Genomic DNA, 24,905 nt, shown 5'->3' with positions numbered 1-24,905 from the left:
GGGAAAATCAAAGTTATGCAAGGTTAGAAATAAGGAGCAGTGGAAAATAAGGTTGGATGAGTACAGTGGAGCCAAATTATGAAAAGTTTTGAATACCAAGATGAGGACTCTAATGTGATCTCTTAGGCAGCAGACGCCAATTGAAAGCTTTCAAGCAGAGGAATGCTTGATGTATGAAAACAACACCTTAAAAATTCTTCACCAGTGTGCTGATGGGACCCGGGCCTGGGATGTGGAGGTGAGCCTAGCCACAGTAAGACTGACCGACTGTTTGGCACTCCCAAGATTCAAGTAATAAACTGATGTGGGCGTGCATGATAGAGTGACAAGAATGGAGAGAAATGGTCAGATCCAATAGTCATTTTGAAAGAACAACTCATTGGATTTGGGGACTAGACACAGGTAATAAAAGGGGTCGACGAATCAAAGATGATGTACATAATCTTACGTGATGGCTGTTTCCTAACTTTTAAGTGTGTTATTTGACATTAAGATACACTGTGTAAAAGGAGCAGGAGGGGGAATGGGAGCAAATTAACTATTTACAAATAATCTGGTAATTTTTTTTAAAACTAAGAATTGGTAAGTTAATTCTAGATATTAAGGAGATGGTTAGTGATTTGTGAGCATATATATATATTTTTTATTGAGTTCCTAATAATTTACATCATTGTGAGATTTCATTTGTACATTATTTCTTGTCCGCCACCACATAAGTGCTCCCCATCACCCCCTGTGCCCATCTCCCACCCCCGTTCCCCTGTAACCACTGAACTATTTTCTTTGTCTATGTATTTGTTTATATTCCACATCTGAGTGAAATCATACGGTGTTTGTCTTTCTCAGTCTGGCTTATTTCGCTTAGCATAATACCCTCCAGGTCTATCCATGTTGTTGCAAATGGGATATTTTATCCTGAAATAATGTGTAACTACTGCTAAAGACTAATTATAGCCTGAACAACACATGCAGCTTATTTAGACTACAAGATGCCAGAATGTAATAGCTCTGCAAAGACAGAGTATCTACTCTTCCTCACTGGACCGCACACTTTATTGTAATATGAGAAATACAGTACTGTGATGGAAAGTCATGCCCTCTATGGAAATATATATATATTACATTTTGCCCTATCTCCACTGGATTGGAAATTCCTTGAGAATGGAGGGGCCACATTTCTTCAAGTTTTCTAAAATATCCATTATAATAGCAGACATACATTAACATTTATTTGGGAAATACAGATTAAGTACCTGCTAGGCACCACGAACTGTATTAAAGCTGAGCTTAAAGGAACAATTGAGACTTCAAGGTAAATAAAACAGAGAAAGGGAATAAAAGCCAAAGAAACTCAAAGAGGTATGTGGGGGCACAGGAAGTAGCTTATTAGGCTAGAATGTAGGATGAAAGGAAGAGAACAGAGGATAAGGCTGGGGTGTAAGCAGGGGTCTGGGACCATAAGGTCCTTATGCCATGCTAAAGTGTAAGTCTGACTTTATTCTTACATATAAACGATTCTCAGAATGAACCATAGAGGTTCTCTTGCTGTATATAATTATGGACAGTGAGCTCCTATCGCCAACATCAAGCACAGTGGCTGGTCAAATAGATGCTGACTAAATACATAAGGAAAAACAGTTTTGGACATACTAAATTTGAAGAGTGTACAGGTTATCCTGACAGAGATGTCCATTAGTTAACTGGATATATGGGACTGGATCTTAGGATAAAGGTCTAGATGGGAGATGCAAGTATGGAAGTCTTCGGGAAATAGCTCACCAGGAAGAGCCAAGGGATAAGGAGAAAACAATCTGAAATAAAACCATAGGTCTGTGCCTAGCACACAGAAAGCTCTCACATGTTTGCTGTGATTATAAGTAAGCAGTGAACCAAAGGATAAATGGCAGCAAAGGAGAATCCTGCCTTACAGAAGCAGAGGACAGAAAATACTGATGACGGACTGCAACAGTGCTTGTGGGTTTCCATCCAACCATCCCCCACCATGATGAGACACATGGCACCTAAGAAGAGAAGCCGCTGATGGCAGCGGGGTGCACATGTAAATTCTATGGAAGCAGAAAGCAGAAAAAGGTTGAGGATCTCTGGACCACAACATACCTCCTCTTTTTTTTTTTGAGGGAGAAACTGTGACCTCATTGTATAAATGCTTCATTCTGTCTTTCAGAGTGTGGCCAACGTGGAACCACTTAACATTTGTTAAATTACTAAAGTCACAAAGGATGATCAGCCTATGAAAATTTGCTGATATAATACCATTTGGGGAAAAAATGTATTTAAATAAGTCATAAAATAGGTCATGGATAAAGAAGCCAAATGAGGCAATTACGTGAAAACATTTCCCATAAGACAGAGTACAAAACAAATGTAATTTTACAACTAGAAAAAAGTGAATACTGAATAATTGAGAGGATAACCATCCAGTAGGACACAAAGGAGACACTGCTATATAAAACAACTTCAGATTTCTTTTTCTTCAGAAGACAAGGCATCCTGAATATCTAATCTGGCCTGTGAGACTTCAGAGACTGGACAGCTAGCATGATACTAGACTTGCTTAGTTTTGGTCTACAACAATTGGTATTTGCAAAGTCTTGTTTTTGCATTATTTCCTCCTCACATCTTAGTGAGGTACTTAGGGCAGGTACTACCACAGAGGCAAGTTAAGTGGTTTGCTCAAGTTCACACACCTAATCATGAATAGAACCAGGTCTTTTGGTTCCAAATCTTGTATTCTTTCCATTGTACCATTTTACTGACTTTCTAAATTAACTGCTAACTTCCTCATTGCTATGGGGTTCATAAGAACTACTTCCATTACTTACATACCCCCACCATTCCAATTAATACAGTTTTGATATGAACTGAAGTTTGTGGTAAAAGGAAACCTAGGAGCCAGCTAGAGGCAAGGAAATGACTTGTGATCCCAGTGGAGTTCTGGAGCTCTCTCTAATTCCTAATGGAATGATTCCTGCAGGGAGCATAGGTAACATAATTAACATTCCTCACTGACTTCTACTGGACTTCCCTTTGGACACAAGATCCAGTGAGAGTAGGTAGTTTCTTTCTTTATTCCTTTTTTTTTAAGAGAAATTTTCAAACATGATGAACCATTATACCACCTCATGTACCATCACTGACTTTCTTCTGCTATTCTTGTTACATCTACCTTCCTCTGCTTTTTTTCCTGAAGTATTTTAAAGCAAATACTGAGACATACCATTTTACCAACACATACTTTAGTAAACACCTCTAAAAGATAAGGACTTTAAAAAACATAATCACAAACTATTCTCACACCTAACAAAATGAATAGTAATTTCTTGATATCATTCAATGCCCAAGGCATATTCAAATCTCCTCAATTGTCTCAAAACTGTCTTTTTACAGATGATTTATTTAAACTAGGATCTAAGCAGGATCCAAACATTGCATCTGGCTGATGACTTGTAAGTCCCTCTCAATCTAAAACAGCCCTGCCCCCTTTGTATACCTTATTGGTTAAAGAAACTGGATCATTTTTCCTGTAAATTTCTCTGCATTCTGGATTTGGGTGATTGCACAGATGATTGTTTTTTAAGATAGCTACAGAGCTTCATCAATCATTCTACATTCAGACCAGAAACTCTACCGGCTCAGTGGCACCTTTGTGCAAATTAGGGGAAAAGCAACACTTCGTCAATGTACTTTATTGCTATCTGCCAAAAAATAACTTTATCACAAATATAAAAATCTCTGGTGACGAAGACTGAATGATAACCTTCCAGAGTTATGCAGTGTACTACCTGTACAATCCTATGTTGCAGCTGGATTCAGAATTCGTGGTGAGATAATTTCCCACGAGTAAGAAGAAGTGGGTGGAATTTCTTTTTGATAAACTGGATTACTTTAGTCCTTAAACTTGAAAGGCAGAAAAAAACATCAGTTTTCGACACTATTGTTAGTCTCTGACAGTCCTGAACCTCACAGGCTTTTCATACTCTCAGGCTGTGTAGCCCCAGGCATCTAGATCAAGAAAAAAAATTCCAGTTTAAGGTGTCTGGCAAGGAATAATTTTTTTAAAAATCAAAATGGTCTCCAATTCTCTGTTCATGTGGAAACCATTTTGATTTTATTCTTTTCGTAACTATGACAAAAAGTATGACTTTTTCACGGACAATAACAACTATCAAAATGTGTGCAGCCTGCCACTTCTGAGAAGAAACCCATCCATTCAGTGATTGGTTCTAAGTTTCTCATAATTCGGCTTGCAATGGGATAATCATGGGTATACTGAGAACAGAGTTTTATAATGTTAAATCAGTTGTGCAAATTAAAAACTATCTACTATCAATGGATACAATAGAGGGTATATTAGCAAAGATGTGGAACTCTGACAGCTGCTGGTAAGTTTAAGTAATATTTCTAGTCCAACGTAACTGAATTTAAATGGTTTGTGATTTAACTATAATTTGGCACAAAGAGTAAATATTTGAGTTCTGACTAAGTGCCATGCTAGGAATGAATGTTTCTTAGAAATTAAAATAATACAACCTATGCAAAGTAAAATATCTTCAAGATGTAGACTAATAAATAATTTTAAAATGTGAGGCCTATCTCATTGTATGCATTAGGAATTCACAAAAGCTGCATTACGTCAAAATGTTTTCTAAACTATCTCTATTAATTCAATATTAAAGAAACCCAATGTGAGATTTTCTGGTAAATTTTATTAAAAAAATAGCAATATGACAGTTCCTTCTTGATTTACATTCACTATGGCATCCCCAATGTTTAAGTAGTGTATCTAGAGCACAGCAAGTGCCCAGGATATATTTATTGAATGCATGAATAGTATTTAAATCTGGAATTTACTATATAAGTTAATGTATAAGTTAAAGGCAGCACTTTTTAAAACTATTTTTAAAAAAGCAGTCTGTATAAATTAGTAATAATATTAATGAATAATTTTGTTGGTACTAAAATACTAAATGAAGACCTCATGTAAAACAGGTGGATGTGATCAGACTTAAAACTTGCTAATGATGCTGGATTGACCTGGAAATGTGTAAAAGTAGCAGGAATCCTCATCCTCCTCTTGTAGGAAGGTAAAGTGCTATAAGTACTTTGGAGATCAGTTTGGTGCTGTGCAGTGAACTTGATGATGTACATACTTCCTGACTTAGCAGTTTCACTCCTAGATTTGTAAATAAATGATCTAGAGAAACACACACATATGACCAAAGTGGAATGAAGTAGTGGTAGGACCAGAAGGGAAGGGAGGAGACTTCCAGTTTCTGGTCTGGCACATAAGGAGCTTGGAAGTTGTCACTCCTGTGCTCACAACAAGGGAAAACCTGAACAAACTGAAAATCAACACCTCTTCTTAGAGCTATCGAAAGAAAGAGGTCACAGAGAAAACTGCTGCCCCCAAACTGGACAGACGGGCAGGCAGCAGAGAATCACAAGCTACTGGAGCTGAGCCAGGAGCAAACCAACTGTGGGAACCAGCGCTAGGGGAGAAAGAGAAACTGTAACTGATAAACTGCTGGAGGCTCAGGGTGGACTAGGTTGAGAGTCAGAAACTCTACAGAAGGTTTTCTGGTCCAGCATGTGAGGAGCTTGGAAATCACCACTCTGTCTAACAAAAAGTGAAAAGCTGAGCAAACTGAAAAATCAACAATTCGTCTTAGATCCACCAGAGAAGTGAACTCACAGGGCAAACTGCTGAACCCAACACTGGAGCTACAAATGCAGATACAGAGAATCTTACGGATCAGAAAGCCCCTGAGTAGCAAATTCCACGGGAGCTAGTATCAGAGGAGGAAAACCTGAACTGTAATGGATGAATTCCAGAGGCTCAGTGTGCACAAGTCTGAGAGTTTACAACTCCAGGGGAGCTGGACATTTTGTGTTTTCCTTGTGGAGCTCCACCAGGTTTTCACAGTGGACAATTGGGCTTCTGGCAGCGGAGGGGGAAAGCAGCCATTTTGAAATACGCCAGCCAGAGCATTCTGTTCTTAACAAGCCTGCCCTCAAGAGGAACTGTCTAACCAGATCGTAACCTACTGGGGTTTTTATCAGAGTCTAACTGACCTGAAGGAAGAGAAATACCCAACTCCAACCAGCTCCACCATTCTACGTTGGGGCAGGGAGATACCAACTCCAACCTCTCCAGCCATCAGTTTCCACCAAAGGCTGGGAAAAAACTGAGAGGCACTTGTGAAGGTCACAGCCCAAAGCCACAGGCTCACTAAAGGACACACATGATCATAGGACTACAGAATGCTTCCCAGCCCCCACCACACCTTACCACTGCATCACCAACCGTCTATTTACTGGAGTTCCTTTCACTCAGAACATTATGTCTGGCTTTCAACAAAAAGTTAACAAGAATACTAACAGGCAAAAAACACAGAAGAGGGGCCAGCCCCATGGCCAAGTGGTTAACTTTGCGCACTCTGCTGCGGCGGCCCAGGGTTTCGACGGTTCGGATCCTGGGCACAGACATGACACCGCTCATCAGGCCACACTGAGGTGGCGTCCCACATACCACAACTAAAATATACAACTACATACTGGGGGGATTTGGGGAGAAAAAGCAGGGAAAAAAAGAAGACTGGCAACAGTTGTTAGTTCAGGTGCCAATCTTTTTAAAAAATAAAATAAAATAAATCCTTAAAAAAAACAAAAAAAAAACTGAAAGAAAAAGACTGAAAAAAAGAAACAAAAGAAGAACAGTAGGACAACTAAAAAAAAAAAAGAAAAGAAAAAAAGGTATAATATATGCATAATGGGAATACCAGCAGAAGAAAGAAAGAAAGGAACAGAAGCGATATTTGAAGCAATAATGACTGAGAATTTCCCCACCTTATTGGAAGATAGCAAACCACAAATCCAGGACGACCAGAGAACATCAAACAGGGTAAATGTGAAAAAACACAAGGCATATCATATTCAAACGGCAGAAAATCAAAGATAAAGAGATCATCTTGATGCTGATCATCACCGATCATCAGGGAAATGCAAATCAAAACTACACTAAGGTATCACCTTATACCCATTAGAATGGCAAAAATAACCAAAACAAAAAGTAACAAATGTTGGAGAAGTTGTGGAGAAAAAGGAACCCTCATACACTGCTGGTGGGAATGCAAACTGGTGTAGCCACTATGGAAAACAGTATGGAGATTTCTCAAAAAATTAAAAATAGAACTACCATATGATCCAGCCATCCCACTGCTGGGTATCTATCCAAAGAACTTGAAATCAGCAATTCCAAAAGTCCCATGCACCCCTATGTCCATTGCAGCATTATTTACAATAGCCAAGATGTGGAAGCAACCTAAGTGCCCATCAACTGATGACTGGATAAAGAAGATATGGTGTATATATATATATATATATATATATATATATATATTATACACACAATGGAATACTACTCAGCCATAAAAAAGGATAAAATCGTCCCATTCACAACAACACAGATGGACCTTGAGGGTATTAGGTTAAGTGAAATAAGCCAGATAGAGAAAGACAATCTCTGTATGACTCCACTCATATGTGGGAGTTAAACATGTAGACAAAGAGAACAGATTAGTGGCTACCAGGGGAAAGGGGAGGGTTGGGGGTGGGCACAAAGGTGAAGGGGTGCACCTACAAAGAACTGACAAACAATAACGTACAACTGAAATTTCATAAGATCGTAAACTATCATAATCTCAATAAAAGTTTAAAAAAATACTAAAAAAAGAGATGATCTTGTAAGAAGCCAGAGGAAAAAAACACCTTACCTACACAGGAACAAAGGGAAGGGTTGCATCCGACCTGCCTCAGAAACCATGTGAGCAAGAAGAGCGTGCAGTGAAATATTTAAAGTGTTGAGGGAAAAAACCACCAACCAGCAAAATTATCCTTCAAAAGTGAAGGAGAGGAGTGATGCTAGCAAGACAGCAGAATGGGAAGCCCCAGATCTGCGTTCTGCCATGGAGACACAGACTACCAATAACAAACAGACCAGATGCTGCTGGGAGGAATCCAAAAAGTAGGTAGAACATTCCTGCCCCCAGGCCAGGGCGCAGCCTACAACATTAAAGCCCAGTAAGAAAATTCATAACACTGTTCCCTCTCTCATGCCAGAGCCCTCTCCCCTGGCATGGCACATTTGGGAGGAAATGCCCAACTCCTCTCTTCTACCTGGGGAGGGAAAAGTGTAGAATGTATGTCAAATGGCAAAATTTTATGGGGGCCGGCTCCGTGGCCCAGTGAGTAAGTCTGGTGCACTCTGCTTCAGTGGCCCAGATTCCATTCCCAAGCACAGACCTATACCAATTGTCAGCAACCATGCTGTGGTGGCAACCCACATAGAAAATAGAGGAAGACTGGCACAGATGTTAGCTCAGGATGAATCTTCCTCAAGCAAAAAGAGGAAGATTGGCAACAGATGTTAGCTCAGGGCAAATCTTCCTCAGCAAGAAAAACAATTTAGATGGGCTGCCCAAGGGCATGGTTTCTGTCTTGATGTATCCAAGTAATGAGAAAAATAGGGTGCCAGGTTGGGGATCTCTAAGAACAAAGATGATCCACCATGCACTAGAGTCTGCAGTACCACAGACACACACTAGGTAGAGCTCCAGTGTCACAATTTACTACAGCACCAGAGAGGCTGCAATATCATACACAGACACCAGAGGGAGCGCCTGAACAGAAACCAGCAAACCTCTTCAAATAGGGGATTACATGCACAAGCCCAGAGAGGATGTAGACCCAGAAAAGGATTTAGAGATCTCCAGATCTTAGCAGTGCTGAGTGGAGAAAATCCTCCCTACTTGAAACCAGACTGCAAAGTCTGGGAGAGTTGGCTGATTCTTCAAATGCCAAAATCACAACAATGCATAATAACAAGATACACAAAGAAACAAAGAACTGTGACATATTAAAGGAACAAATTAAATCTCCAGAAACCAAACCTAAAGAAAGAAAAATATATGAATTGCCAAAGAATTAAAAAGTACTATCGGGCCGGCCTGGTGGCGCAGCGGTTAAGTGCGCACGTTCTGCTTCGGCAGACCAGGGTTCGCCAGTTTGGATCCCGGGTGCGGACATGGCACTGCTTGGCCAGCCATGCTGTGGTAGGCATCCCACATATAAAGGAGAGGAAGATGGGCATGGATGTTAGTTCAGGGCCAGTCTTCCTCAGCATAAAGAAGAGGATTGGCAGCAGTTAGCTCAGGGCTGATCTTCCTCAAAAAAGAAGGAAAGAAAGAAAGAAATTTAAATAAATACATAAACATTATTTTAAAAAGTACTATCAAAAGGATCCTCAATGAATTAAAAGCACAGGTGGACAACCAAACAAAATCAGGAAAATGATGAAAAACGTAATATCAACAAAGAGAAACTATGAAGAACCACCAAATAAAATCTGGAACTGAAGAACACAATAACTGAATTGAAAAATATGAGAAGGATTCAACAACAGACTTGACCAAGCAGAGGAAAGAATCAGTGAACCTGAAGACAGGACTTCTGAAGTTACTGAGGCAGAGGAGCAAAAGCAAAAAAAGGATGAAGAAAAATTAAAACAGTCTAAGGGGCTTACAGGACACCATCAAGCAGAACAACACATGCATTATGGGATCCTTGGAGGAGAAGGAAGAGAAAGGGGCAGAGAACCTATCTGCAGAAATAATGGCCAAAATTTTCCCAAATTTACGAGAGAAATGCACGTACAGATTCAAAAAGTCCAAATAACTCTAACAGGATACATCTAAAGAGACCTATACCAAGACATATCATACTCAAACTGTCAAAAGTCACATAAAGAGAATCTTGAAAGTCAAGAGAAAAACGACTTGTGACATACAAAGGAACTCCTTCTAGATGATCAAATTTCTCAGCAGAAACCTTGCAGGCTAGGAGGAAGTGAGATGAGATATTTGAAGTCGTGAATGAAAATAACTGCCAACCAAGAATACTATATCCAGCAAAAAATTTCTTCCAAAAATCAAAGGAGAAATGAAAACTTAGCCATCTTAAAAAAAAAAAAAACAGGAAGTTCATCACCACTAGACACCCTACTAGAAATGCTGAAAAGAGTCCTACAAATTAAAGTGAAAGGACAATAAGCAGCAACACAAAACCATATGAATATATAATATTGCCTGGTAAAAGTAAATATACAGACAAATATAGAATCCAATAGTGTTGCAATTTAGGGGAGAAAATCACATATAAACCTGGTATCAAATTTTGTAAAAAGCATAAAAAATAATTATAAATCAATATTAATGGATATATGCAATATAAAACATAAGTTGTGTAATTGATACCACAACATGGGAGGAGGCAGAAACGTAAAGGAGTAGAGCTTTTATATGTGACTCAAGTTGTTATCAGCTTAAAATAGATTGTATAACTTTAAGACATTTCATGTAATTGCAATGGTAACCACTAGGAAAATAGTGATAGAATATATACAAAGGGAAATGAGAGGAAATCATAACATATCACTAAAGAAAAAGATCAAGAAAATACAAAGGAAGACAGCAAGAGAAGGAAAGAGATACAAAAAAGCAATAAGGCAGGCAGAAAACAACAAAATGGCAATAGTAAGTCCTTCTCTATCAGTAATTACTTTAAATGTAAATGGATTAAATTCACCAATTAAAAGACATAGATTAGCTGAATAGATAGAAAAGATCCAACCATATGCTCTCCACAAAAGATTCGTTTTACACCTGAGGACACATATAGGGTAGAAGTGAAAAGGTGGAAAACGATATTCCATGCCAATGGGAGCCTAAAATAGCAGGGGTGACTACACTAAAATCACACAAAACAGAATTTGAGATAAAAACTGTCACAAGAAACAAAGACATTATATAATAATAAAAGGTCAATTCATCATGTAGATGTAACAATTATAAATATATACACAACCTAACATTAGAGCACTCAAATGTATGAAGCAAATACTGACAGACTAAAGGAGGAAATAAATAGCAACATAAGAGTTGTAGGAAACTTCAATACCCCACTTTCAGATGTGGACAGAACAACCACATAGAAGTTCAGTAAGAAAACAGAGGACATGAACACCACCATAGACCGACTGTGCCAAACAGACACATACAGAACATTCCACCCAGCAACAGCAGTATATACATTCTTTTTTAAGAGCACATGGAACATTCTCCAAGGTAGACCACAAGTTAGGCAACAAAACAAATATTAACAAATTTAGTAAGACTGAAGTTATACAGAGTACATTCTCCAACATAAGGGGAAAAAACGAGAAATCAATAGACAGAAAACAGAGAAGTCCATAAATATGTGGAAACTAATCAACGCACTCAAATAACTAATGGGTCAAAAAAGAATTCACAAAGAAATTTAGGAGACATCTGAAGACAAATGAAAATGAAAACACATCATACCAAAATTTATGGAATATAGCAAAAGCAGTACTAAGGTAAGTTTACAGCAGTAAATGCTCATATTTAAAGAAGATTTCAAATCAACAACCTAACCTAACACCTCAAGGAACTAGAAAAAGAAGAAGAAACCAAACCCAAAGTTAACAGAAGGAAGGAAATAATAAAGGTTAGAGCAGAAATAAATGAAATAGTGAGTTAAAAAAGAATTGTAAAAAAAATCAATAAAACCAAGAGCTGCTTCACTTTAAAGATCAACAAAACGGACAAACCATTAGACACAATAACTAAGAAAAAGAGAAGACTCATAGATAAAATTATAAATGAAAGAGGAAACAATACAACTGATGTCACAAAAATAAAAAGGACCAAAAGAGACTACTGTGAACAATTATATGCCAACAAACTGGATAGCCAATAAAATCTGGATAAATTTCTAGAATCATACAACCCACCAAGATTGAATCATGAAGGAATAAAAATCTGAATAGACCTATAACTAGTGAAGAGATTGAAGTAGGAATCAAAAACGTGCCAATGAAGAAAAGCCCAGGACTGGATGGCTTAACTGGTCAATTCTACCAAACACTTAAAGAAGAATTAACACTGATCCTCAAATGCTTCCCAAAAATCCAAGAGGAGGAAATACTCCCAAACTCATTCTATGAGGCCAGCATTAGCCTGCTACCAAAATCAGACAAAGACACAAGAAAATTACACACCAAATTCCCTGATGCAAAAATCCTAAACAAAATACTATCAAACCAAATTCAACAGCACTTAAAATGATCATACACCATGACCAAATGAGATTTACTTTATAGAATGCAAGGATGGTTCAACATATGAAAATCAATCAATGTAATACACCATATTAACAAAATGAAGGACAGAAAACATATGATTATCCCAATTAACACAGAAAAGGCATGTGACAAAATTTAACACTCTTCCATGATTAAAAAACACTCAACAAATAGGAATAGAAGGAAACTACTTCAACATAATAAAAACCATATATGAAAAGCCCACAGCTAAAGTCATATGCAATAGGGAAAGGCTAAAAGCTTCTCCTCTTAAGATCAGAAACAGGTCAAGGATGCCCACTCTTGCCACAACTATTCAACAAAGAACTAGAAGTTCTAGCCAGAGGAATTAGACAAGAAAAAGAAAGAAAAGGAATACAAACTGGAAAGAAAGAAGAAAAATTATCTCAGTTTGCAGATGACTTGATCTTACATGTAGAAAACCACAAGGACTTCCTGGAAAAACTGTTATAATTAATAAATAAATTCAACACAGTTACAGGATACAAAATCAAAAATCAGTTGTATTTCTACACACTAACAATGACCAATCTGAAAAGGAAACTAAGAAACAATCCCATTTATTATAGCATCAAGAAAGATAAAGTACTTAGGAATAGACTTAACCAATGAGTTAAAAGACTTGTATACTGAAAACTACAAAACACTGCTGAAACAAAATAAAAGAAGTTACAAATAAGTGGAAAGAGATCCTGTGCTCATGGACTGGAAGACAATATTGTTGAAGTGCCCACACTATCCTAAGTAATCTACAGATTCAATGCAATCTCCATCAAAGTCCCAAAGACATTTTTCGCAGAAATAGAAAAAAAATCCTGAAATTCATATAGAGTCTTAAGAGATACAAAATAGCCAAAACAATCTTAAAAAAGAACAACAAAGGCCTCACACTCTCTGATTTCAAATTTACCACAAAGGAACAGTAATTAAGACAGTGTGGTGCTGGCATAAAGATAGCTATGTACACCAATGGAAAAGAATAAAAAGCCCCTAAATGAACCCTTGCATATCTGGCCAAATGATGTTTGACAAGGGTGCCAAGATTACACAACAGGGAAAGGATAGTCTCTTCAACAAATGGTGTTGGGAAAACTAGATTTCCACATGTAAAAGAAGTTGTTGGATCCATATATAAAGATTAACTCAAAGTGGATTAAAAACCTAATCTAAGACCTAAAACTATTAAACTCCTAGAAGAAAACACAGGAAAAAAGTTTCAGGACACTGAATTTGGCAATGATTTTTTGGATATGACATCAAAAGCACAGGCAACAAAATAAAGAAACAAAATTAAAAAATTAAAATTACACCAAACTTAAAAAACTTCTGCACATTAAAGGAAACAATCAACAGAGTCAAAAGGCAACCTATGGAATGGAATGGAAGAAAATAACTACAAATCTTGTATCTGGATAAGTGAATATGAAACTTCTACAACTCATCAATAACAATAAAAATAATGCAATTAAAAATTGAGTAAAGGCCTTAAATAGACATTTTTCCCAAGACAATATACAATGGCTAATAAGCACATGAAAAGATACTCAATATCACTAATCAGTAGGGAAATGTAAATCCACACTGCAATGAATATCCCCTGACACCAGTCAGGATGGTTAGTATCAAAAGAACAAAAAATAAGTGTTAACAAGGATGTGGAAAAGTTGGAACCCTTGTGCATGGTTGGTGGGAATATAAAACAGCACAGCCATTATGGAAAATAGTACAGAAGTTCCTAAAAAATTTAAGAATAGAATTACTACATCATCTAGCAATTCCACTTCTGGGTACACACCCTAAAGAATTCCAAGTAGGGTACTGAAGAGATGTTTATATACCTATGTTCATAGCAGCAATATGCACAACAGCTAAGAGGTGAGAGCAATCCAAATGTCTGTCAACAGATGCATGAATAAAGAAAAAGAGTTATATATATACAATGGAATATTATGCAGCCTTAAAAAAGAAGGAAATCCTGCCACATGCTATAACATGGATGCACCAGGAGGACATTATGGTAAGTAAAATGAGTCAGTCACAAAAGGACAAATATTATATGATTCCATGCATATGAAGTATCTAAAGTATTCAAAAGCATAGAAATAGAAGGTAGAAAAGTGGTTATCAAAGACTGGGGGAGGGAAATTAATGAGTCTAGAGTTCAGGGTTGCAAGATTAAAAAGTTTTAGAGATGTATAGTACTATATCATAACACATTTAACACTAATGAAGCATACACTTAAAAAATGGTTGTGATAGTAAATTTAATGTTATGTGTCTTTTATCACAATAAAAAAAAGATAAGATTTAAGAAAAAAAATTGCTGAAGGTAAAATAAAGACTTTCTCAGACAAAAAAAACTTAAGGAAATTTATTGCCAGTATACCTGCCCCATAAGCAATATTAAAAGAAGTTCCACAGAGAGAAGGGAAAGGATACAGGTCAGAAACAAAAATATACATAAAGAAAGGAAGAGCACCAAGGAATGAATAAGTGAAGCTAAAATAAAAACTTTAACTTTTCTAATTCTTAAGTGACCTAACAGATAACGGTTTGTTTAAAATAACAGCAGCAACAATGTATTCAAATATGTATGCTTATCTATATTTATATATGCCTACATATACTAAGATGAACAACAGTAATGATGCAAGGGATGCGGGACGGGAGAAATTAGGAATATTTTGTTATAAGCTACTTCGGTACCTGTGAAGCAATATATTGTTATTTGAAAGTACACTTGGATTAGTTGTAAATCTGTAGTGCAAACCCTAGGGTAAGCACTTTCTAGTAAATTTTAAAAGTATTATAATTGATATACTGAGACAGGAGGGAAAATGGAATCATATAAAATGCTCAATTAAAACCACAAAAGGAAGAAAAAGAGTAGAAGACAAAAATAGGAAGAAATAAGGGCAACAACAACAACAACAAAAAGTAACAAATATAGCAGATATTAATCCAACTACATCAATAATCAGTTTAAATGTCAATGGTCTAAATATGTCAACTAAAAGATTATCAGAGTGGATCAAAAAACAAGGACAAGCCAACTACATGTTGCCTGTAAGAAACCCATTTTAAATATAAAGACATATATAGCTTAAAGGTAAAGAAATGGAAAAAGGTATACCATGCTGCTTTAGACTGCATGTGTTTCCCCAAAATTCATATATTGAAGCCTAATTTCCAATGTGATGGCATGGAGGAGGGGGTGCATTGGGAAGTGATTAGGTCATAAAGATGGGAGCCTGCATGAATAGTATTAGTGACCTTATAAAAGAGACCCCAGAGAGCTCCCTCGCCCCTTCTGCCATGTGAAGACACAGCAAGAAGACAACTGTCTATGAATCAGGAAGAGGCCCTCAACAGACATCAAATCTGCTGGCACCCTGATCTGGGATTTCCCAGGCTCCATAACTGTGAGAAGTATATGTTTGTTGTTTAAGCCACCCACTCTATAGTGTTTTTGTCATAGCAACCTGAACATACTAAGGCGCATGCTAATAACATTAATGAGGCAGAGTAGTTGTGTTTCAGACAGAGCAGACTTCACAGCAAGGAAAGTTATCAGAGATAAAGAAGGGCATTACACAATGATAAAGTGGTCAATACTCCAAGAAGACATAATAGTCCTTCATGTGTACATGCCTAAAAATAGAGCATCAAAATACATATGGCAAAAACTGATATAACTAGGGGCTGGCCAGATGGCGCAGCGGTTAGATTTGCAGCAAACCAGGGTTTGCCAGTTTGGATCCCAGGTGCGGACATGGCACCATTTGGCAAGCCATGTTGTGGCAGGCATCCCAAGTAGAGGAAGATGGGCACAGATGTTAGCTCAGGGCCAGTCTTCCTCAGCAAAAAGAGGAGGATTGGCAGCAGATGTTAGCTAAGGGCTAATCTTCCTAAAAAAAAAAAAAAAAAAAAACTGATATAACTACAAGAAGAAACAGATGAATCCACAATGATATCTGAGACTGCAACACCCCTCTATCAGAAAAGGACAGACTCAGTAAGCCAAAAGCAGGATATAGTGGAACCCAAGAGCATCATCAATCAAATAGATATAACTGACATATAAAATATTTCATCCAACTAGAAGCAGAATATATATTCTTCTCAAGCTCACATGGAACATTCACCAAGGTAGACCACATTCTGAGCCATAAAACACACATAAGCAAATTTAAAAGAAATCATACAATGTCTGCTCTCAGATTACACTGGAATTAAACTGGAAATCAATATCAGAAAGAGGGCTGGAAAATTCAAGAACACTTGGAGATTAAACAACTCATTTCTAAATAACACATGGATCAAAGGAGAAACCTCAAGAGACATTTTTAACTAAATGAAAATGAAAATACAACTTACCAAATTTGGGGAATGCAATGAAAGCAATGCCTACAGGGAAAGTGACAGCATTGGATATATATATCAGAAAAGAAGAAAGATCTAAAATCAATAATCTAAGCTTCCACCTCAGGGAACCAGAAAAAGAAGAGCAAATTAAATCCAAGGAAAGCACAAGACAAGAAATAAAATTTAGAACAGAAATCAATAAAGAAAACTCAATGAAACAAAAAGCTGGTTCTTTGAAAAGATCTGTAATATTGATAAGCTTCTAGCCAGGCTAAGAAAAAAACACAAATTACTAATATCATAAATGAAAGAGGGGTCATCACTACTTATTCCATGTATATTAAAAGGATAATAAAGGAATAATGTGAACCATTTTATGCCCACAAATTTGATAACATGAAATGGGCCAGGAGAAATAGATAATCTGAGTAGGCCCATTATCTGTTAAAGAAACTGAATCAATAATTAACCTAACAAAACAGAAAGCACCAGACCCAGATGGTGGTGCAGGTGAATTCTACCAAACATTTAAGGAAGAAATGATACCAATTCTTTAATAATCTCTTCCAGAAAACAGAAGCAGAGGGAATACTTCCTAATTCATCATACGAGGCCAACATTGCCCTAATACAAACACCAGATAAAGATATCAGAAGAAAAGAAAACTATAAATATCTCTCATGAACAGAAGAAAGGAAAACTATTAATATCTCTCATGAACAGAGATAAGTTCTCAACAAAATATTAGCAAATTGAATCCAACAGTGTATAAAAAAATTATACTTCATGGTAAGTGGGAATCCCAAGTGGATCAGAAATTCAATGCAATCCCAATCCCAGCATGTTTTGCTTTTTTGGATGTTGACAAACTGATTCAAAAGTCTCTCTGGAAACACAAATGACCAGAACAGCCAACACAATATTGAATAAGAAAGTTGAAGGACAGCTACTGTCCCACTTAAAGACTTACTATCAGGCCATAATAATTAAGACAGTATGGAATTGGTGAAAAGAACAGATGTACAGATAAATGGGACAGAATAGAAAGCCCAGAAATAGATCCACACAAATATAGTCAAATGCTCTGACAACAGAGCAAGAGAGAAAGGACAGTCCTTTTAACAAATGGTACCAGAACAATTCGACATGCCAAAAAATGAATCTAAATAAAAGAATTTTATCAACATGATAAAGGGCATTTTTGAAAATCATACAACTAACATCATACTCAACAGTGAAAGACTAAAAGCCTTCCTCCTGAGATGAGGAACTAGACAAGGACGTGCACTTTCACCACTGCTATTCAATGTTGTACTGAAGGTTCTACCCAGAGCAGTTAGACAGGAAAAAGAAATAAAAGGAATCCAAATTGTAAAGGAAGAAGTAAAACTATGTCTATTCACAGGTGACATGATCCTGTATATAGAAAATCCAAAGAATCCACAAATAAGCCATTAGAGCTAATAACTTCAGCAAAGTTGCAGGTTAGAAGCTCAACATGTGAAAACTAGTTGGGTTTCTATATACCAGCAATGAACAATCCAAAATGGAAATTAAGAAATCAATTCCATCTGCAATACCATCTAAAAGAATAATACACCTAGGAAAAAAATCTAACAAAGGAGATGACAGACTTGTACACTGAAAACTACAAGACACTGATGAAAGAAATTAAAGAAGAACTAAATGGAAAGACATCCCATGTTCATGGATTGGAAGACAATATTGTAAAGATGTCAACACTAACCTAAAAAATCTACAAATTCAACACAATTCCTATCAAAATTCCAACAATCTTTTCTGCAGAAGTGAAAAATTTGACCCTCAAATTCAAAAGGAATTGAAAGGAATCCTGCATAACCAAAACAATCTTGGAAAAAGAACAAAGTTGGAGCACTGAACGCTTCCCAATTTCAAAGCATGCCTCAATGTAGAGTAATCAAAACACTGTGGTACAGGCATGAGGACAGACATATCGACCAATGGAATAGACTTGAGAGTCTAGAAATAACCCCATACATCTATGGCCAATATTTTTAACAAGGGTGAAAGTCCATTCAATAAGGAAACAGTTTCTTCAACTGATGGTGCTGGGACAACAGCATTTCCACATGCAAAAGAATAAAGTTGGAGCCCTACCTCACACTATATAAAAAGATGAACTGAAAATCCATCAAAGGGGGGCTGGCTCGTGGCATAGTAGTTAAACTTGTGCACTATGCCTTGGCAGCCCAGAGTTCGTGGGTTCAGATCCCGGGCACAGACCTACACACTACTCATCAAGCCATGCTGTGGCAGCATCCCACATGTAAAAGTAGAGGAAGACTGGCACAGATGTTAGCTCAGGGCCAATCTTTCTCACCAAAAAAAAAATCGATCAAAGACCTAGTATGAGCTAAAACCATAAAACTCTTAGAAGAAAACACTGGGGTAAATCTTTATGACCTTGGATTTAGCAATGTATTCCTAATTGTGACACCAAAAGCATGAACAACAAAAGAATAGAGAAATTATACTTCATCATAATTAAAAATGTTTGTGTTTCAAAGGACATCAGTACGGATGTGGAGAAATAAGAACACTTATGCACTGCTGCCAGGAATGTAAAATGGTGCAGCGCCTGTGGAAGATAGTATGGCAGTTGCTCAAAGAGTTAGACACAGAATTACCACATGACCAAGCAGTACCAGTTTTAGGTATGTACTCAAAAGAACTGAATCCAGGAACTCAAACATATACTTTTACACCAACTTTCATTGCAGCATTATTCACAATAGCCAAAAAGTAGAAGCAACCCAAGTGTCTATCAGCAGATGAATACATAAACAAAATGTAGTAAAAACATACAATGGAACATTATTCAGCCATAAAAGAAATGAAGTTCTGATCCATGGATACAACATGAATAATCCCTGAAAACATTATGCTAAGTGAAATAAGCCAGATACAAAAGGACAAATATTGTATGATTCCACTTGTATGAAATGTCTTGGATAGGCAAATTCATAAGGACAGAAAGACTAGAGTGTCCCAGAGATGGGGAAGGTGAGAACAGGGAGTTATTGTTTAAGGGGTACAGAGTTTCTAGAGTCATGAAGATGTTTTAGAAATAAACGGTGGTTATGTTTGCAAAAACATTGTGAAAGTAATTAATACACTGAATTGAACCTTTAAAAATGGTTAAAATGACAAATTTTATATGTACTTTATTAGAGTAAAAAGAAATTATTAAAAAAAAGAATCTAGACAAGACCTTACACTAGTCCCAAAAATTAACTCAAAATGGATCACAATAAAAGGCAAAACTATAAAACTTTCAGAAGATATATCTTCTATGTTATCTTCTAGAAGGTAACAGAAATCTAGATGATCTTGGGTTTGACAATGAGTTTTTAGGTACAACACCAAAAGACTGATCCATCAAAGAAAAAACTGATAAGAAGGACTTCATTAAAACTGAAAACTTCTGCTCTGAGAAAGACATTGTTAGAGAATGAAAAGACAAGTTACACACTGGGAAAAAATATTTGCAAAATACATATCTGATAAAGGGCCGGTATCCAAAATATATAAAGAGCTCTTAAAACTCAACAATAAGCAAACACAACCATCTTAGGCTGCTATAACAAATACCATATATTGGGTGGTTTAAACAACATTTACTTCTCAGAGTTCTGGAGGCAGGAAGTCCAAGATCAAGGGGCTGGCAAATTCAGTTCCTGGGAGAGCTCTCTTCCTGATCTGCAGATGGCTGCCTTCTTGCTGTATCCTCACATGACAAAGAGATCATCTCTCTTGTGTCTCTTCTTATGAAGGCACTTAATCCCATTCATGAGGGCTCCACCCTCATGACCTAATTCCCTCCCAAAGGCCCTACCACCAAATAGCATCCCAATGGGGATTATGGCTTCAACATTTGAGTTCTGGAGGGACAGAAACATTCAGTCCAGTGCACAACCCAATTAAAAACTGAGCAAAAGATCTCACCAAGGAAGATACACAGATGGCAAATACAAATAAGCACATGAAAAGATCCTCAACATTTTATGTAATTAGGGTATGAGATATCACTATACACCTATCAGAATGGCTAAAATACAAGACACTGACAAGACCAAATGCTGAGGAGGATGTCGAGCAACACAACTCTCGTCCATTGCTGGCAGGGATGCAAAGTGGTACAGCCACTTTGGAAGACAGTTTAGTAGTTTCTTATGAAGTCAAACATAGTCTTACCACATGATCTAGCGATCATGCTCCTTGGTATTTACCCAAATGTGTTAAAAACTTATGTCCACACAAAAACATGCATACAAAAGTTTACTGCAGCTTCATTCTTAAAAACAACTAAGATGTCCTTCAACAGGTGAAATGGATAAACATCGTTTGATACAGCAATAAAGAGAAATGTGCTATCAAGCCACAAAAAGTCATGGTGGAACCTTAAATGGGTATTGGTATTCCAACTATATGACATTCTGCAACAGGCAAAACTATAGACAGTAAAAAGATCAGTGGTTGCCAGTGGTCTGTGGGAGGGAAGGAAGAAGAGAGGACCAGATGGAGCATGGGAGTTTTGGAGCAGTGAAACTATTCTGTGTGATATCATAATGATGACTATATGACATTATACATTTGTCAAAATGCAAATACTGTACAATGCGAAAAGTGTACTCTAATGCAAACTATGTATGCTAGTTAATAGTGTATCAATATTTATTCATCACTTGTAGCAAATGTACCACATTAATGAAAGATAATAATATTAGGAAAAATTGTAAGAGGGGAGGAGCATATGGGAGCTCTCTCTACTTTCCACTCAGTTTTTCTATAAACTCAAAACCTCTCTAAGAATAAAATCCATTAATTAAAAAGCAAGCAAAAATGTTCTTTAACCAAAGGCAGGGGCACTATTATTTAAAATGTCAATGTCATAAAAGACAAAGAAAGGCTGAAAAACAGGTCCAGATTAAAGAAACTTAAAGAAATATGGGGGTCCGGCCCTGTGGCCAAGTGGTTAACTTTGCACGCTCTGCTTCAGTGGCCCAGGGTTTCACCGGTTCAGATCCTGGGTGCAGACATGGCACTGCTCATCAGGCCATGCTGAGGCGGTGTCCCACATGCCACAGCTAAAAGGACCCACAACTAAAAATACACAATGATGTACCGGGGAGGGGGAGGGCCTTTGGGCAGAGAAAGGAAAAATAAAATCTTTAAAAAAGAGAAAAAAAGAAACAAGTATGGTAACTACATGCAATAGGTGATACTGACTAGATACTATAGTGGAAGAAAAAAATAAAGGAATCTTATTGGAACAATTGACAAAACTGGAAAAAGGACAGTAAATTAGATTGAAATAGTCAATCAACAAACTTCCTGAAGTTGGTGACTTCAATGCAGCACAGTAAAGGAATCTCCTTATTCTTAAAGAAATACACATGAAAATATTTGGAGATAAAGGATCATGATGTATGTAAATTACTCTCAAATCCTTCAGATGAAAAATTTTATATACATACATACGTAAAGAAGGAGAGAGAAAGCAAAACTGATAAAGTAGTGGGTTGACTAGTGGCCTCCAAAAATCCATGTCCACCTGGAACCTGTGACTGTTACCTTATTTAGATACAGGTCCTTTCCAGATGTAACGAACTAAGATGAGGTTCTGGGTTTGGGCGTCCTTATAAGAGAGGGAAATTCGGATGCACACACGCAGAGGGAAGAAGGCCATGGGAAGATGGAGGCAGAGATTAGACTCACGCTGCCACAGCCAAGGAAAGCCAAGGATTGCCAGCGGCCTCCAGAAACTAGGAAGAAGCCTTCCCTGGAGCCCGAGGAAGAAAACACCTTGGCAACTGCTTGATTTTGGAATTCTAGCTTCTAGAACTGTGAGAAAATAAGTCTCTATTGTTTTAAGCCACTCAGTTTGTGGTACTTTGTTATGGCTGCCCTCTGGAAACTAATATAGTAAGTAACAGGTGACTCTGGGCAAAAGGTATGTGGCTGTTCTTTGTACTATTCATGCCAAGTTTTTGCCCTGTTAACAGAGTCTTTCTCAGAGCAAAAGGTTTTAACTTAGAAGCAAGATTTTTCTAGGTTTGAAATTATTTTCCAAAAGATTAAAGAAGAATACAATAGGACAAATGACTTGAATAGACACTTCTCCAAAAAAGATGGACAAATGGCTAATAAGCACATGAAAAGAATTTATAAAAAAAACCCAGAAAATGACAAATGTTGGCAAGGATATAGAGAAAGGGGAACACTTGTGCACTGCTGGTAGGAATGTAAAATGATGTAACCACTAGGAAAAGTGGCATGGCATTTCTCAAAAAATTAAACAGAGAATTAGCATATGATCTGGAAATTCCACTTTGGCTACACACCCAAAAGAAGTGAGAGCAGAGACTCGAATAGGTATTTGTGCACCCATGTTCACAGCAGCGTTGTTCACAATAGTCAAAAGGTGGAAGCAACCCAAGTGCCCATCGACAGATGAGTGGATAAATAATATGTGGTAGACACACAGAATATTATATTATTATTCAGCCTTAAAAAGGAAGAAAATTTTGACACATGCTACAACATAGATGAACTGTGGAGACATGGTAAGTGAAATAAGCCAGTTACTTACTATTTCACTTAAATGAGGTCCCTAGAGTAGTCAAATTCATAGAGACAGAAAGTAGAAGGGTGGTTGTCACCGGCTGGGGGAGGGAGAAATGGGGAGATGTTGTTTACTGGGGACAGAGTTTCAGTTTGGAATGACGGAAAAGTTCTGGAGATGGATAGTGGTGATCATTGCACAACAATGTGAGTGTAATGCCACTGAACTATACACTTAAAAATAGTTAAAATGGTAAATATTATGTTATGTATATTTTCCTATAAGAAAATACAATAGCTATGTGTACGTGTTTGGAGCTGGGGTGACCTGACAAGCTGATTTTAAGTTTTACGCGAAATGCAAAGTGTCAAGAATAGCTAAAAACTGTTGAAGGAGAACAAGGTGGGAGGATTAACTCCATCAGAGATCAAGACCTGCCCTGACCCTACAGTAACTGAGACAGTGTGACACTGACGTGAGGATAAACAGCAAGGTCAACAGAAGTCCAGAAACAGCCCACACATACATGGCCACTTGATTTACGTCAGCGGTGACAGTGCAGAACAGCACATTTTTAATAAGTAGCTCTGGGACCACTGGATATGCTTATGTAAAACATCAAATTGGAAACAACTTAAATTGGACCCCCATTTTACAGAATCACTTTAGGTGAATTAAACACCCAGACATGAAAGGCAAAACTATAAAGCTTCCAGAAGATAATAGAACACCTATGTGATCTTGCGGTAGGGAAGAAGTTCTTTTAAAACATGCAAAAACTACCATAAATGAAAAGAACTTTAGTCCTGTGAAAAAAATAAGCCACAAAATAGAGGACAGTTAAAACACATAAAATCAGGGGGGCTGGCTCTGTGGCCTTGTGGTTAAGTTTGGCATGCTCTACTTCAGCAGCCCAAGTGCAGGTCCCAGGCACAGACCTACACCACTTGTCAGCAGCCATGCAGTGGCAGTGACCCACATACAAAATAGAGGAAGAGTAGCAGAGATGTCAGCTCAGGAAGAATCTTCCTCAAGCAAAAAGAGGAAGACTGGCAACAGATATTAGCTCAGGATGTATCTTCCTCAGAAAAAAAAAAAAAGACTCCTGAAGCCAGTCCTCAAACTACTTCTGGTCTATGAATAACTCTTACTTAATCCATACTGTATGATGATAGTGCACGGCACTTTTATAAATTTTCATCTCTATTTCTTTTAACATGTGATTTTTCCTATTTTTTGTTGTTAAAGTTTGTATTTTTCATAAAATAATAGTTATTGTAAATGGTAGGTTTTTCAAACATTTTATTACTTAGAAAATAAAAATTTGGCAGAACTAAGTTTTAATGCCTTCTTATTTCTCCTCTCTATTCTCTTTACATTTTCTCTGCTGAATTAATAAACAGAACATTTTTACTAGTATATGAAATTGAAAAGTGGGAACTACTAGCCAAAAGGATTTAACAACCATGTACCTGCACTCAGAGCTCACCAGAGCACGGACAGGAGAAACAACATTGGTTAGAGTATTAGACCCACGCCCCTCCTAGCTCTGTCAGTACTGGCTGTGTGACATTAAAGGTTTTCCCCTCTCTGACCCTCTTATTTCCTCATTTATAATACCTGTTATAGTACCCATTTCATAGAAATATGAAAATTAAATGGGATGATACA

At 37.2% G+C, this 24,905-nt stretch overlaps 1 protein-coding gene across 7 annotated transcripts in view; it reads right to left on the bottom strand.

Annotated features, from left to right (window-relative positions):
- RNF13 (ring finger protein 13) overlaps positions 1-24,905 on the bottom strand; it is a 158,437-nt gene that overhangs the window by 9,289 nt on the left and 124,243 nt on the right. The window lies entirely within an intron of this gene.

This window comes from Equus przewalskii, chromosome 15 (genome assembly GCF_037783145.1).
Source record: "Equus przewalskii isolate Varuska chromosome 15, EquPr2, whole genome shotgun sequence".
NCBI lineage: Eukaryota > Metazoa > Chordata > Mammalia > Perissodactyla > Equidae > Equus > Equus przewalskii.
Note: the sequence above shows the minus strand (reverse complement) of the source record. Positions and strands in the feature narration are given on the sequence as shown.